Below are 5,393 nucleotides of genomic sequence, written 5' to 3'. Positions count from 1 at the left end.
GTATTCATTTGTGCACACCGAGAATTTCTGTTGGACAAATCAAGTATTTTCCTTGACCGTTTCATTATGTTTGATTACCCTTTTGGTCCTTTTGGTTCGTGGTAAATACACCCCTGATTTTAAGGGGGACCAACCGCTTGATGCACGAGGCATCTCTGACAGAGCTTCCCCAAACTTCCCTCTGGCTCTGCATCATTCTGCATTCAGCATGACCCACTCCCCCCCCCCCCCCCTCTTCCACCCCCCTCTTTTTCTCAAATAAATCGCTCGGTGACCTACTTGTGATTTTGCACCATTTTCTGTTTACGTACTATTCAGTAGTACTCAGTACTATTCGGTAGGATTCAGTAGTATTCTGCTGGGCAATATCATACGGAATTCAAGTGTAAAACCATGATCTAAAATAATCCGTGTTAAAGAGAACATATGCACAAGATGTATCCATGTGTGTTGAAGAAATCTGAAAGTACGAGACTCACTGAAATATATTATCATATCAGCTTATTATTGTTCATCTGGAAATGGTGGTGGAGTTAGTTTACAGTGTTATTCATAGGCAATACATTTTCCCTTTTCCATAGGATAATTCACCTACAGTATGTTAAAGGTGCAGAAATTGCTCCGCCATTTCCTGGTTGCTAAATTTCAAATAGTTTCAGTTGGTGCTTGTTTTGGTCACAATCTAAACCGCTGTGAAATATATTTTCCATAACCAAAAATATTGTATTTTCAGCTGTTTGAAGCCGGTGAACAAAACTGAAAGTAAAAGACACAAAAACTAAACCTAAAAACAAGAAGCATAGAAATAGCGCATGTAGAACAGATCTACCGCTTCTACTTGTTTTCAATGAGAATGACAGATCTATAACTCATATTTCTATGTGCATTTGGTCGGGTCACCCAAAAAGTGACACATTGCAGCTTTTAAAAACCATTACATAACAGTGCTGGTTATGCTGTAGCTACCACTGACAGTATAAATCTGCCTTCTATCATAGCCTATGTCACAGTGCTGGGTATGTTGTAGCTACCGTTGGCGTCAACTAGGGGTCATGACAGGGGCTGCACCAAATGTTTGATGTATTATTATAATTAATTATGCTTATGTTGTATTAATAGAAGTTGAATAGTTATAAGACCCGTCCCTCCTTACATTTATAGGGTCCTAGACTATAGATCAACAATATATAACATATATATATATACATTATGAGATTTAATATTGTTTCACAGTTCTTTTCTAGTCTCTGCCTCTTATAAAGAAACGGTCTGAGAGATGTGTGAATTATTTAAGTCAAAACCAGGGGGTCTGTGAGAAAAGCACCTCAAAGATAAACACAGAACCCTGCAGGGGAGATATGAGACTAGTCCGACATACCTCTATAAATCAACTTGGGGGAGTAGACATTTACTGCTGAGGCCTTAGAAAACACTGGAACTATTGTATATCTTGTAAGTTTGTATAGCTGTGTATGCATGGGCTTGGTCTGATGAGTAGAAGGTAATGACGTATACAGTGACATCACAAGGGCTGGACTTCGGGTTTGATAAAATAACATGGGACTTTTCCTATTTTGCAGAATTCAGGAGAGACGTCAGTTGTATGTGTGATGTTTGATCTTTGACTTCTGTCTACAGCTGTATTTTGATTAAAATTGTTCTGATTTATAAGTTCACATTTTGAGTGTTCCTTATTTGTTAAGTAAATAAATCGGAGCGCAGAAAAGTGGAACCAACACTACCACCGACCGTATCAACCTGCCTTCTATCATAGCATATGTCACAGTGCTAGTTATCCTGTTGATACTGTTGGTAGTAGCTATGTCAGCACAGTGGGATTAAACTGGCATCAGCAGCAGTACTTATTTAGCATTTATTGATCCATTATTACTGTGTTTCAGCTTGTGGTAATGCTGTAACAGGTTGTGGTAATGCTGTAACTGGTTGTGGTAATGCAGTAACTAGTTGGGGTAATGCTGTAACTGGTTGTGGTAATGCTGTAACTGGACATGGTAATGATGTAAACAGGACATGGTAATAATGTAACTGGTTGTGGTAATGCTGTAACTGGTTGTGGTAATGCTGTAACTGGACGTGGTAATGCTGTAACTGGACGTGGTAATGCTGTAACTGGACGTGGTAATGCTGTAACTTGATGTGCAAATGGCTGTTAAGTAGGTTAATGTGTTTTTAAGTTGTAGTAGGCCTGTAGCAGGGTTTCCCAACCTGCAGGGAGGAGAGGGGGGAGAGGAGCGGGGGGGGGGGGGGGGGGGGGGGGGCAGGTGGAGGAGGAGAAGGAAGGAGAGGAGGGAACGGGAGGAGAGGAGGAGAGGAGAGAACGAGAGGAGAGAACGAGAGGAGAGGAGAGGAGGAGAGGGCACTAGGGACATGGCCGACCCTGATTGATTGGAATCAGAATCCATATGACCGCAATTAAATGTAAACCATTAACTGTCTATCTCTCCTCTCTGTGTTCACTCATGCTCCTTCTTATCATCCCTTGTTCTCACTCACTCTGCTTTTACCTCAAAGTATTACATAAAAAGAAACGTCCCTTTTTCAGTACCCTGTCGTTCAAAGATAATTAGTAAAAATCCAAATAACTTCACAGATCTTCATCGTAAAGGGTTTAAACACTGTTTCTCATGCTTGTTCAATGAACCATAAACAATTAATGAACATGCACCTGTGGAACGGTCGTTAAGACACTAACAGCTTACAGACGGTAGGCAATTAAGGTCACAGTTATGAAAACTTAGGACACTAAAGTTTTAGTGCCCTTTCTACTGACTCTGAAAAACACCAAAAGAAAGATGCCCAGGGTCCCTGCTCATCTGTGTGAACGTGCCTTAGGCATGCTGCAAGGAGGCATGAGGACTGCAGATGTGAGATGCCTAAGACAGCACTACAGGGAGACAGGACAGACAGCTGATCGTCTTCGCAGTGGCAGACCACGTGAAACAACACCTGCACAGGATCGGTACATCTGAACATCACATCTGCGGGACAGGTACAGGATGGCAACAACAACTGTCCCGAGTTACACCAGGAACACACAATCCCTCCATCAGTGCTCAGACTGTTCGCAATAGGCTGAGAGAGCCTGGACTGAGGGCCTGTAGGCCTGTTGTAAGGCAGGTCCTCACTAGACATCACCGGTAACAACGTCACTTTCTTTTGGTGTTTTGGTGGTCGAATTGCTGCAAAGAAACCACTACTAAAGGACTCCAATAATAAGAAGATACTTGCTTGGGCCAAGAAACACGAGCAATGTACATTAGACCGGTGGAAATTTGTCCTTTGGTCTGGAATCCAAATTGTAGATTTTTGGTTCCAACTACCTTGTCTTTGTGAAACGCGGATGAGCTCCGCATGTGTATTTCCCACCGTAAAGCATGGAGGAGGAGGTGTTATGGTGTGGGGGTGCTTTGCCGGTGACACTGTCTGTGATTTATTTAGAATTCAAGGCACAGTTAACCAGCATGGCTACCACAGCATTCTGCAGCGATATGCCATTTTCATCTTGTTTGGGCTTAGTGGGACTATCATATGTTTTTCAACAGGACAATGACCCAACACACCTCCAGGCTGTGCAAGGGCTATTTTACAAAGGAAGAGGGTGATGGAGTGCTGCATCAGATGACCTGGCCTCCACAATCACGCAACCTCAACCAAATTGAGATGGTTTGGGATGAGTCGGACCACAGACCACGGAAAAGCAGCCAACAAGTGCTCAGCATATGTGGGAACGCCTTCAAGGCTGTTGGAAAAGCATTCCAGATGAAGGTGGTTGAGAGAATACCTGGAGTGTGCAAAGCTGTCATCAAGGCAAAGGGTGGCTAATTCTTTGGCTACTACATGATTCACGTCATTCATAAAATTCTTTCCTGTATCTGCTGATGTAGTGCGACAATGTCCCCTCATAACTTAACAGCTAGACATAAGATGTGCAGCGAACAACTATTATGGATAATTACTGAAGAACCTCATTAATGACCGTATGGATTTTTGTGTTATTAATCAGGTTAAAGTTATACTTTCTGTTCGAAGCAGTGGATTTTGCAGTCACATGAATTATTATGAATGACTTTTTAACAGCTCCAAACAGTTGCCCACGACAAGAAATGCTGACTGGTACCCCAGTTTATAGATACTGTATAAACAAATGAGATTTTTAAAATGTTTTTATGTCTACTGCATTTGATTGTTCGCCTACTGTTTGGCCGCATGATCTTATGAGCCTAATGCATTAGTAATTTGATACACTCTTATTTCCCTCTCTGTGGGATTCCACTATAGAGATTATACATTTGTTTACTATGAAATTAAATCAATTGTTATTTGTCACATGCGCCGAATACAACAGGTGTAGACCTTACAATAAAATGCTTACTTACAAGCCCTTAACCAACAATGAATAAAACAGGTGTAGGCCATAATTTGCAAATAAATTCATTAAAAATCCTACAATGTGATTTTCTGGATTTTTTTTCTTCTCATTTTGTCTGTCATAGTTGAAGTGTACCTATGATGAAAATTACAGGCCTCTCTCATCTTTTTAAGTGGGAGAACTTGCACAATTGGTGGCTGACTAAATACTTTTTTGCCCCACTGTACATGTATTTAGAGGTAAAGTGACTATGCATAGATTATAAACAGAGAGTAGCAGCAGTGTAAAAATGGGGGTGGGGGGGGTCAATATAACTAGTCCGGGTAGCCATTTGAATAGCTGTTTAGGAGTCTTATGGCTTGGGGGTAGAAGCTGTTTAGAAGCCTTTTGGAACTAGACTTGGTGCTCCGGTACCGCTTGCTTTGCGGTAGCAGAGAGAACAGTCTATGACTAGGGTGGCTGGAGTCTTTGGCAATTTTTTGGGCCATCCTCTGACACCGCCTGGCAGGAAGCTTGTCCCCAGTGATGGTACTGGGCCATACGCACTACCCTCTGTAGTGGCTTGCGGTCGGAGGCCGAGTAGTTGCCATACCAGGCGGTGATGCAACTAGTCATGTGGTGATGCAACCAGTCAGGATGCTCTTGATGGTGCAGCTGTATAACTTTTTGAGGATCTGAGGACCCATGCCAAATCTTTTCAGTCTCCTGAGGGGGAATAGACATTGTCGTGTCCTCTTCATGACAGTCTTGGTGTGTTTGGACCATGATAGTTTGTTGGTGATGTTCACACCAAGCAACTTGAAGCGCTCAACCTGCTCCACTACAGCCCTGTCGATGAGAACCGCGGTGTGCTCAGTCCTCCTTTTTCTGTAGTCCACAATCATCTCCATTGTCTTGATCACGTTGAGGGAAGGGTTGTTATCCTGGCACCACCCGGCCAGGTCTCTGACCTCCTCCCTATAGGCTGTCTCATCGTTGTCGCTGATGAGTATCAAGCTCAAGG

This window comes from Salvelinus fontinalis, chromosome 15, assembly GCF_029448725.1.
Source record: "Salvelinus fontinalis isolate EN_2023a chromosome 15, ASM2944872v1, whole genome shotgun sequence".
NCBI classification, from domain to species: domain Eukaryota; kingdom Metazoa; phylum Chordata; class Actinopteri; order Salmoniformes; family Salmonidae; genus Salvelinus; species Salvelinus fontinalis.
Note: the sequence above shows the minus strand (reverse complement) of the source record.